The sequence below is a fragment of the Trifolium pratense genome, linkage group LG4, assembly GCF_020283565.1.
Source record: "Trifolium pratense cultivar HEN17-A07 linkage group LG4, ARS_RC_1.1, whole genome shotgun sequence".
In the NCBI taxonomy this organism is placed as follows: domain Eukaryota; kingdom Viridiplantae; phylum Streptophyta; class Magnoliopsida; order Fabales; family Fabaceae; genus Trifolium; species Trifolium pratense.
The window spans coordinates 38,698,419-38,710,765 of NC_060062.1; the positions used below are offsets into that span (position 1 = coordinate 38,698,419).

A 12,347-nucleotide genomic window follows, 5' to 3' on the forward strand; every position below is an offset into this window, starting at 1 on the left:
GAATTTTTATCGATAAACCATTTTCAAGAAGTAAGTTTCACCTTATCTAGCTACCAAATACTCGGCATAAAATATGTCTTTGAGTTTGTGTTTGTAAAAAAAAAAAATCTACAAACTTGTATCATAAAATTCAAAGATTAAAAAGATGTAGTGGATGGATCTAATTAACACTTTTATCTTTCACAAAAAATTATTGTTTTTATTTTTGTTAAATTTTTGTGATATTTCGAATACCCTATCAAATTTTTGTCTCTATTAAAATACTTTTTCAAATATCTATACAATCAATAAAAAATTCTAAAGTGTGTCTCAATAAACACACATTATATATCTCAATTATTTTTATTTTTCTGGTTACATATATCTCAATTATTTGAACAACATTTAATTTCAAGTATTTTTTAGTCCACCATGAAGCAACAGTTACGTTGATGTGCAGAGGAACGTAGTTAATTTGAGAAAACGATAATAAAAGTGAAATAGTGATAATTTTCAAGCATTTTGAAATTAGGGGCAACAATTTCATTTATGTTAGCAGACACACACATGTTCATGTCAAATGCATTTTGAAATTAGGGGCAAAATATTTCATTTATGTTATGTACGTATGTGTAATGTGCTTGAAATCTTTATAATCATAATAGAAACTTCAGTAAACAGTAAAGTTTGGTATTTTTTTTTTATCAAGTTATTTAATGATTAAAAAATCCACTTTAAATGTAAATAATTGGAGTGTCCCGGGTTCAAATAACCCGGGCTAAAGTTTGGTATCTTAATTAAGGATTAATAGATTGTAATAGAGTATTGATATAGAAATGGCAACATCACCTTCTCCCTCGGTTGGACTTGGAGGTTGCGAATCCTTCCTCATTCGTCTTCTTTCTTTAGTTGTTTCTTTTCCTATCTATCTTTCAAACATCTCTTTCTCTAGTTATGTATATTTTTTGGTATTGTGATGAAGGAGTAGAAACATTTTTGGGACTGAAATGGTTATGGGTGTTTTGATTTTAGGCGGTGAAAATATGAGTTTTGTTGAGTTATATACTACTCATCTTCACACTCTTGTTCATTCTTCTGCCTAAAATCAAAACACCCATAACTATTTCTTCTAAATGCTACTGCTTTTATTGTTTCTATGTTGAAGTTTTTATGATGGAGTTATATATAGAGTCTGAGGGACTCAAAGGATGAAGAATGATTGGTGCCAAAATTAAGGCTAGAGGGGCAAAGAGCTGGAGACCATGTGATCTGTTAGTATTAGATGGAGTTAAAATGGAAAGATAAATTGAAATGAAGCTCAAAGTGTGAAAATAGTGGTTGAGGGGTGTTTCACTCTTTGTTGATATGTACCAGTACTATACTCTTTCAAATTGCTTTTGACATTTTTGTGAAGTTTGTTAAAGAGTAGATTAAGTGTGATGCACGGGTAATCCATTTAAGGAAGAGTATCAGTATCAGAGGTACGTACTCATATCAGTATCGGGTGCATACCCGTACCTTAATTTATGTTCATACACGTACATTAATTTTTTTTAAAATGTCGTACCGTTACCAATATCCGTATCGGGTATCGGTACCGTATCCACACTTAAACAAGATAGAGTGAAAGCAATCTAATAATAATTAAATATAAACAGGCCGGCCTATCAGGCTTTGTAGACTTTTTTAGAAGCAAGAGCCTGACCTATTTATGTAAACAGACTTTTTTCAAAGCCTGACATTTTTAATAAACAGGTCAGACCAAAGACACATGTAGGCCGTCTGGCCTATTCCCAACCCTAGCTGTAACCAACGTGCTTATATCTAACCTTTTGGCAGTAATAATAAACAACATTTATTGACTCAACAACTATTCTTCCTCAAAATACTCTTTTTACCAATAATTCTATTTCATCGAGTAGTATTCAATTTCTTTTGCTATTCCTGGATTAGAATAAGGATATTACCGGAACTTATCTCCTTAATATCCAAAAATATTGATATCATATACACTCACACTCAATTAGGTACTCAAAAGTCCACAAGCCAAATGTTATTAAGTAATATAGTCCACGATACATACTTATGAATTGACATATAAGATCAATAATTAATGATCCAACATACCTCTCTTGATCAAATATTATTTATTCATATCATGCAATTTGTTACTAATAAAGTACATATCATGCATGATCGATGGTATCAATTATGAGTGTTGTCCTCCTTAGTTTGCACAACAACAGCTTCACCACCAAGATATTTGGTATCATTTACATTATTTGTCTGTTCAACAACCTCTGCAAACACATTATATATAAAATCACATTTGTTAAGAATTGGTTTTAGAAGAAATGTCCTCAAAACATAATTCAAGTGCGGTTGAGCTGTGACATTGAAAGATTCTTCAATCTAAATAACTTGTGTGTTACTAGTTTTTAAAGGAAGTTGAAAATTTTAGGAATCGAGTCTCTCACATTTTGAGAACGTATGTAAAATATACATCAATTGATATATTTTGATCACCTATATATTTAGGTATATTTTATGTCTTCAATTGATGTATTATGAGATTGTTTTCTCAATTAATTTGATTAAGAGCTTAATTTCTGAACTTGAGAGCTTATGAAACCTGTTTGATTATTGAAAAAAACTTGAGATGAAATACGCATGTATATAGGATAAAACTTTGTTCAAAATTACAAATTGAATATTTGAATAATAATATTTTTATGAATCATGAAGTTTATATAGAAAATATGCTAAGTGTATGTTTGGTTTCAATTCTGGAGCATTCAGAATTGATTCTGGACGTGTAGAATTGATTCTGACTTGTTTGGTTTTTCAAAAGTAGAATTGATTCTGCCTCCAGAATTGATTCTACTTGAAGTTAGAAATCGTAGCTTCTGATTCTAGAATTGATTTTTACACTCAAATTTTTTGTTCAACTCACTTTTTCATGAATATATCCAAACATAAACACTTCAGCTTAAAATCAATTTTGGCCAGAATCAATTTTACAGAATCAATTCTGCCAAAATCAATTCTCTCCGCCGCAGAACCAAACACACGCTAAGTATATGTTTGGTTGAGCTTTTAGACACCCAAAAGCACGTTGGTAGTATTTAAACGTGAGTTAGACTTGTTAGAAAGTTGTTTGACATTTTTATGTATAATCAATTATAGCATCTAGACGCGAGTTTAGTTGAAGTAAGAATTCTTAGCTTCTGCGTTTGCTAAAATTGCTTTTCAAATTACATGTTTCTTAATTTTGTGTCTTTCCAATAATGTCCCTTGCTTTATGTTATTATTTATGGGGGCTGCTAATTTAGACCCAGTTGGGTCTAAATTAGCAAAGTGCACCTTTTCAGTTGGACCAAAATACCCATTCTTTTTAATTAATTAACCAAATTACCATCAATGGACGCGGATCCAGTGTCGCGCGCGTACCGCAGGACCATGGTTACAGGCCGTTGATTTCCATCAGACAGCCAAGATCTGATCTCATCAAGACTGTCTGATCAATCAGACAGCCCAGATCATCCGAATCCATCCGATTCCAGCGCGTGCACCACACTGGATTACACCCTGGAGAGAGAAGAATCTACTTTTTAAAAGCAGGACACGTGTCGCTGTCTGATTGGCTGGACGTGATTTTTTTCCATTTAATACTTTGAACTCAATTATTTCGTTGTAAATTAATTTTTTTTTTTTTTTATACCAAAATTCATAATTTTTTTTCTCTACAAATAGAGACTTGTTTCGTTTGATTTGGACACAGAAAAAAAAATCCAATTTTTCACTACCTTAATCTCATTTTTCACTACCTTACATCAACTCACTGAAACCATTCTACCAGGAAAATGGTTTCAGAGTACAAATCTCTGAAACCATTCTACCAGCTAAATGGTTTCAGAAGCAAACACAATTAATAAATTACTCACTGAAACCATTCTACCAGTAAAATAGTTTCAGAGTACAACTATGTGCAACCATTCTACAAGGTAAATGGTTTCAGAAGCAAATAACTAATAATCAACTTACTGAAACCATTCTACCAGCAAAATGGTTTCAGATTACAACTCTCTGAAACCATTGTACCAGATAAATGGTTTCAGAAACAAACACAATTAATAAATTACTCATTGAAACCATTCTACCAGTAAAATGGTTTCAGAATACAACTATGTGCAACCATTCTACCAGTAAAATGGTTTCAGAAGCAAACATTAGTTTTTAATTACCGTTTTATCTCATTTAATTAACTAAAAATAGTTTCAGGTCTCCAAAAATTTCATAAAATATACCAAAAGTTCCAGAATATTATCTACTATTTTCCTGGTATAATGGTTTCAGTGAGTTGGTTGAGTGGTGCGTGTTAAATTACAACACACAAGTAACATATTTAGTAGACAAAAAATGAGATTAAGGTAGTGAAAAATTGCATTTTTTTTTCGGTGTCCAAATCAAACGAACCAAGTCTCTATTTGTAGAAAAAAAAAATTATGAATTTTGGTATAAAAATAAAAAAATAAAAAATTAATTTACAACGAAATAATTGAGTTCAAAGTATTAAATGAACAAAAATCACGTCCAGCCAACCATTGTGTGACACGTGTCCTACTTTTAAAAAGCAAATTTTCTCTCTCCAGGGTTGATGAGATCAGATCTTGGCTGTCTGATGGAAATCAACGGTCTGTAACCATGGTCCTTCGGTACGCGCGCGACACCGGATCCGCGTCTATTAATGGGTATTTTGGTTAATTAATTAAAAAGAATGGGTATTTTGGTCCAATTGAAAAGTTGCACCTTGCTAACTTAGACCTAACTAGGGTCTAAGTTAGAAAACCCCATTATTTATTATTATATATCCTTGTCAAATTGATAAATATACACAAAAGTATTTCTTACACAGAAACAAGCTTATATTAGTATTATTTTATTTTTATTATAGTTACCAATCATGCCTATATTATTTGTTTTCCACTCACAAAACCATGGTTATATTATTTTTCAAATATTTGCTATTATATATTTTATTAAATTGTAAGTTCATAATATAATTTGACAGAAAATAGTTTCTAAATATAATATGCATTTTATTGTTTATAATTTTTTAATTATTTATTTATAATTTTTTAAATGTGTTTTTTTTCCTACTATTGTTTATTGTTAGTTAAATTTAAAACCCATTTTGGTAATTAGTCACTCCAAAATCAATTTTGATCTAAACTATCCAAACAATATAAATTAGTGAAAATCACTTTTACTAAATGTATCCAAACATAAATCAATTCAGTTCAACTCACTTTTAACCAAAATCAATTCTCTCAAACTCAATTCTGTCAAACTCAATTCTCTTCGCCGCCAAACCAAACACATACTAAGATATTTTGGTATATAGTTTTGATTAATAGGTTATTTAAGAAAAAAAAAGAACTCCTATAAAATGCTGATATATAAAGAAAACTGAAGAATGTAACTCACCAATTTTGGTCTTAGAGGAAATCTCAGTTAAGTCCCTAGCTGACACCTCCGAAGAAATAAGAAGAACCAAAGCAAATAGGCCTAGCTAGGATGAAGATTGCTTTCTTTGAATCCATTGTACTCAAGAGTATAAACTACACAAATCGATATTTCAAGAGAAATTTGGTAGTGAAGGATTAAAATACTAGTAAATAGATATCTATATACAATGGAGGAAAGGAGGGAGAGGTAGGGTCCTTTACTTGGTACAGTTGAGAAGGTAGCTAGTATTGTATTAAATCAAGATTATCTTAAAATTGTGTTAATCCTTCTTTTCTCAAGAAAAAAGGTCTATTAATCATCTGAAGTTCTACCGCAAAATAACTAAAATATATAATGTCTAGGAATTTTTCTTCTAAGAAATTCAGATTTTTTTGATACATATATTATGTTGATATGATATTTGTTGAGCTTCTGATTCATTTACAAATAATATTTATTAATTTTTCTATATTAAATACTATTTGTGAATCAATCACAATTATCTACCTAAACCATGTACCAGTACATATTCACATAATAAGTGTACTGGTTCACATACAATTTATCTGTGTCAAGTTTAATAATCACTTAAACTCAATCACTTGTTTAATGTTATCTTATAATTTTGAAGTATATAATTGCTTGATTTTTCATTTTGAGTAGTAAAGATAGGAGGCTATGAAAATTTCATAGCAGTTATTGTCTATGTCTACTTGCTAGGTGTTGAAATTCTTTCTTACTTTCTCACATTGAATGAGTCTTATCATCGTAGTCTTACTTTCACCTATTATTTTTGTTTCATCATTGTATTTTATAGTATCTATTCCTCTAAAATACACTGAAATTCACATAAAGTAGTTTTTCTATTACCACTGCTAGGGCTGGGCATCGGTTCGGTTTGGTTCGGTTTCGGGCTCAAATCTTAGAACCAGTCGAACCGATGGGTGACATATGCATAATCATATCAAACCAATTAAATACTCGGTTTGGTCGGTTTATGGTTTCTCGGATTGACTCGGTTTCGGTTCGGTTCAACGGTTTAAACCATTTTTTGAAAATTTTGTTTTTCTCAAATTTTTAATTAAAATTGGCTCAATATAATTGCAGGTTACTTGTGTCATTTTTTGTCCAAACGTTTTTTCCCCAATTTCAGGGCCTTTAAACTTAGCCATATTCTTAGCCCATTATTTTCTTTTTTTTTATCCAAATATCTTGTCTAAATCTTTGGTCTAAATTTTTAATTACTTATTTTTTTAAATGATTATGCTGTTAGTAGCTATATGCTTGATAATAATTAATAATTAATAATAATAATAAATTAATAACGGTTCGGTTTCGGTTTGCGATGGGCCGAAACCTTCCAACCGTAAACCACCCATTCAATGCCTTAATATCCACGGTTTACACAATTCCAATCCGCGGTTCCACAGAAACCGACCCGAATGCTCTGTTTCAGTTTGGGCCGAACGGTTTCAATCGGATTGGGTCGGTTGTGCCCAGCCCTAACCACTGCATCTCTACTAAAAGAAGTTTTTTTTTTTTTTTTAATTAAATTTATTAAAATATTATTTGAGATCTATTATGTCAGGACATATATTAAATTGTCTGGTTTAAAAATCAACAACTAATGAAGCATAAAAATTATGCATAAACTCAACAAATATAAGCATCAACAACTATGTACCTAAGAATTTAGGTAATATAAAACCCATGTGAAATAGAAATGAGGTGGAAGCCTTGTTCTAGGGCCAACATAAACATTTTGGAAACCTTGTTCTAATTTTTTTTTTAAAAGTAAAATATGTTTTCCGTCCATGTTTTTATAGCGAGTTTTAATTTTCATCCTGTAAAATAACATCACATGTTTTCATCCCTACAAAAAAATTCTTTTGTTTTTAGTCTTTAGTGAGTAAAATTTTGACATGTTAATGTGATTATTATAACATTTTTATGTTCAAAATGATTTATATTATATCTATATATCATGTTAAACAAGTCCACATTATATGGTGAAAGTCTCTAGTCTGTGAATGTTCGGGGTGTATGTAGAGTTTATTAGAGAGTAAATCTCTTGTTTGTAAGTTTTTTTTATTTGGATTTTTTTCTCGTATGTAACAAACAAAATAAATATAAGTAACATGCGAAAAAAATTATATTTACTCGTGATAATCAATTGTACACAAAATAACATGACTAGATAATTACTATAAAAGAATTTAGAACCAACTAGCTTTTATGTCAGACATTACTTCCTATGCTTACTTGAAATTTGAAAGCGTCATCTAATGGAATTGGTCCTAAAAACAATATATCCACCACATGGAGACACAATTTCTTAGTTTGGTTTACAACTCTGATTTGTCAAAACAATACACACATATATTTGCAACTACATGATGAAGTCATGCTTGATTAGTATACTATATTGTAAGAATCACAATAGGAGAGTTAAAAAAAACCTCAATCATACCTGTTAGCGGGAACCTCGCGTAAGGGCCTCGAATGTTTTGGAACGCCACTCACAACTTTATATTGTAGGGTAACTAATTTTTGTTGGATTGATTGCAATGTAAGTCTCACATTGCTAATAAAGAAAAAGAAGGAGGTTAAAAAATAGCTATTGAAAGTCCCACATCGCTTAGAATTGTGTAGCAAGGAGGAAATCAAAGCTATATAATGGACCTAAGTTCTTTGTTTATAATTGCACCAAGCAGTAACACTTGTAAACACTTTAAGTTTATATTTGTGTCTTTTTGCTTTTCTCTTATGCTCTTGTTTAAGAGTATTTGAGATGTAGTTCAAATATTTACTTTGGAGAGTGTGAGTGTATTGGGGCATGGGGTGATTGAGAGTGAAGTCTATGTGTTGTAACAATTTTCACATAGTGTTTATTCTCTGGTTGTCGGTTTTGACAACGACCGTGGTTTTTTTCTCCGATTTGGAGTTTCCACGTTATATTCTTGTGTTGTTGATTGCGTTCTTTTATTTTCTCTATGCCGGTTTTTTCCCAACAACTGGTATCAGAGCTCTTGGTTTGATTCAGGAGTAGGGAGTCCGCTGTGAAGTTTAGGTTAGAGAAAACTAATGGAAGAATCACGTTTGGCTTGTGGAAAATCAAGTCAAGGATGTGGTGATGCAATCTGGGTTACACAAGGTCAGCCTGGAGAGGCGGTGATAATAATACTCAACATCAGTCTGGAGAGGCGGTGATAAGAATACTCGGGTTACGTCTGAAACAACAACTTATTATGATACAGAGGTGCTAGTGGAAGTTGGGAATCAGTGGAGTGTTGAGTCATGGACTTTGGAAGTTCCTATCACATGTGTTTGAAGAAGAAATACTTTTGAATCCCTAGAGCTAGTTGAAGGTGGAGTTGTTCATCTCGGTGACGGAAAGCTTGTAAGGTTCAAGGTATGAGTGAGTTTCTTTTAACATAATGCGAGGTATTTTCTTGAACTTTGATGCATAGATAGTAGGTAGATACTTGTTAGATAGTTCTACTATTATTGGTTATGCATCTGTTACTAGTGGTGATTCTCATGTTTTGGTTAAGTTGTGGATCTTCGGGTGGGTACTTGTTAGTGACATGAGTTTAGTTGAACTAGTGAAACAAGATTTACTAGGTGATGTAACTAAACTGGAATTGTTGGAGCCTAACAATGGCCTGAGGTGGTTTCACAGATGTTTGAAGTTGTTCAAGTGACACATGGGCATCGGTTGACATGGATGCAAGGTGTGTGATGATAGCGTGCAGGCATTTTGGTTGGCATTGATGCAAGGTATGCGGTTATCTTGATGGCTGATGAACTTCCGGAGAAAGCCAACATGGAAGTTGCACCATAAATTTCCAGCGAGGTTTCGAGATGAAATTCTTGGGATGGCTTGGTTCCAAGTGAAGAAAAATCTTGGGATGGTTTAGTTTTAAGTGAAGAAAATTCTTGGGATGGTTTAGTTCCAAGTGGAGTGTACCTTTTATGGTGGAGTATGATAATTTAATTTGTCGGTATATACAATGAGAATTATGATTGTCGGTGAAGACAATGATTGTCGGTATAGACAATGGAAGCAGAAGATAATGATTGTCGGTGTAGACAATGAAGATTGAAGACCATTACAATCAAGGTGGAGATTGTTGGATTGATTGCAATGTAAGTCTCACATTGCTAATAAAGAAAAAGAAGGAGGTTAAAAAATAGCTATTGAAAGTCCCACATCGCTTAGAATTGTGTAGCAAGGAGGAAATCAAAGCTATATAATGGACCTAAGTTCTTTGTTTATAATTGCACCAAGCAGTAACACTTGTAAACACTTTAAGTTTATATTTGTGTCTTTTTGCTTTTCTCTTATGCTCTTGTTTAAGAGTATTTGAGATGTAGTTCAAATATTTACTTTGGAGAGTGTGGGTGTATTGGGGCATGGGGTGATTGAGAGTGAAGTCTATGTGTTGTAACAATTTTCACATAGTGTTTATTCTCTGGTTGTCGGTTTTGACAACGACCGTGGTTTTTTTCTCCGATTTGGAGTTTCCACGTTATATTCTTGTGTTGTTGATTGCGTTCTTTTATTTTCTCTATGCCGGTTTTTTTCCCAACAATTTTTATTATGACTTTCTATTTTTACCATAACGAAGAATTGAAAATGACTTCCTCTGGTTGTGTGACTATAGAAGTGTAAGCTTCACCGTTAATGTTGTTAAAACAAAAAAAAGATTCACTGTTAATGATAATCAGGTACATTATTCATCACTTGAACACAATTTCTAATCTTATTTATTTGTATGTAAAATGGTGAGGGTACTGGTCACAAGTTCATTGGTCGAATTATTGAATTACTGATCGAACCGGGTGACTGAATTGAATAAAACCGAATAACTCGGTTAAATAAATCGGTTGTATAACAAAACTATATATAGGTATTAAATCGGATTGAACCGGATGATTCTGTCTCTAAAAAAATCATAACACCTAAAAAATATGAACATTTTAAAACATCATAATTTCACAAGTTCATTCTTTAAATTAAAATTCAAAACATAATCATCACACACACAACAAAATAAGTTAGAGAATCACAGTTATCATGCATACGTAAAAACATGCTGTTCATGCAAATAAGTAAAAACAAGTTAGTAACAAATGTGTTTTTAATTAAGGAAGCAAAAAAAATGCTGTTCATGCAATTGGAGTTTGAGTTGAAGAGGGAAAAAACTTTACTTTTAAATATATAATTTTTTTTTTGTTGACAATTTTTAAATGTATTAATTAAAAGGTGTTTAATTTTAGGAGTGAAGCTTTGGTGTGGTGGAGAAGTAACTTCTCCAATTGCTGCAACGCGCGTGTTCGAGTCTTGCTAGCTGCAGTTTGCATATTTTTTTAACATTATATTGAATTTTATGTAGGTCAAATATTTTAAGACAATTTTTTATTCTATTTGAGTCATCTATTTATATAGTATAGTTTTATTTGAATAAAAAATTGCTATATTGAAGCCATTAAATTTGGTTTAGTGGTGAAGGGTTTAGGTAGCATGCATGAGGTCTTGAGTTCGATGTTCTGCTCAATGTAAACCAAAAAAATAAATTGCTATATCGTTCATTATTGATTGTAAATAAACGTAAAAAAATCGCATAAGGTAAAATCAACGGTTTTCAGCTGTTTCTATATACCAAAAATGTTGCAGTGTTAATTAAGAAAAAAAAAAAAAACTATAAAATGCTCATGATGAAAATGTATATAAAGAAAACTGGAAAATATTATATAGCTCACCCTTTTTGGTCTTATAGGAAGTTTAAGTTAATTCCCTTAGCTGACATCTTTGGATGAAAAAACTAGTAAAGAAAGTGTGATATATATAGAGGGAAAGATTGGGTGGTACAGTTGGGAAGGTAGCTAGTGTGTGCGTTAATTCAATCTTATCTTAAAATTTTGAGGTATATATTTTTTTGTTGATTTTTTCTTAGAAAGACTTGGCCATTTTTGTTGATTTTTTCTTAGAAAGACTTGGTGAATTTTTGTTGATATACTAGTGTACTACTATTTTATAATAATACCCTTAACTAAGGGTAGTGTTATTGTAGCCATGCAGACAGTGATTTTTGGATTATTGCTCCTACAATTTCCACAATTCTTGTTGTGCTCTACGCCTAGTGGCTTGTATTGCTATCTTGGACAACTATATGAAACCAACTTGATTATTGTTTTCTCCTTATTATTAATTATATGGAAAATATCTCTCTTAATCTCACTGTCTTTTTGATTCGCTAAAAAATAAGGGACTGGACATGACAACTGTAGTTGTACTGTGTTTGATTGTAAAACTGTTTCAGGAACTGGACAAACTGGGAAGCAATGGACAGGACAAAAACAGAATTTTTTGTACCTCACTAAACCACAACACAACTTTTTGTCCGCAGTACAAGTTGTCTAAAATGCCAAAATACCATTTTATTAACAAAATATCGTATAAGACAAAAAAATGTTCAATATCCCAAAAGTTTGTTCTGTGCTGTTCTGTCATGTGTTGTGCTGTTCTGTCTTGTACTGTTCTGTCCAGTACTTACCCTTTTACAAATCAAACACACCCTTACTTGATTATTTTTTAATTAAGAGAAATAGATAATAAGGAGAGGTTTAGAGGACAATAAATAAGAGGGATTTGAATCCCCTTCCCGTTCAATTGTTCAAACTAAATAAAAAATGAAAAATGTTAATTTGTGCCCTTAAGGGCACATGTTAAGGAAGCAAATATAGAAATTATTTTTAGGAATTTGTGTATTTTTACTTTTATGTATTAAATTTCTTATATTATTAAATGCAGTATTTTTATATTATGATACCTTATCATGTACCCTTAGGGCACA

At 31.7% G+C, this 12,347-nt stretch overlaps 1 long non-coding RNA gene across 1 annotated transcript; it reads right to left on the reverse strand.

Annotated features, from left to right (window-relative positions):
- Positions 1-1,951: 1,951 nt before the first annotated feature.
- On the reverse strand, positions 1,952-8,025 carry LOC123882236. The gene is made up of 3 exons (XR_006799746.1): positions 7,958-8,025; positions 5,467-5,600; positions 1,952-2,279 (listed from the first exon to the last, which is right to left on the reverse strand). It is a non-coding gene; the product is annotated as an uncharacterized LOC123882236 (long non-coding RNA).
- Between the last annotated feature and the right edge of the window lie 4,322 nt (positions 8,026-12,347).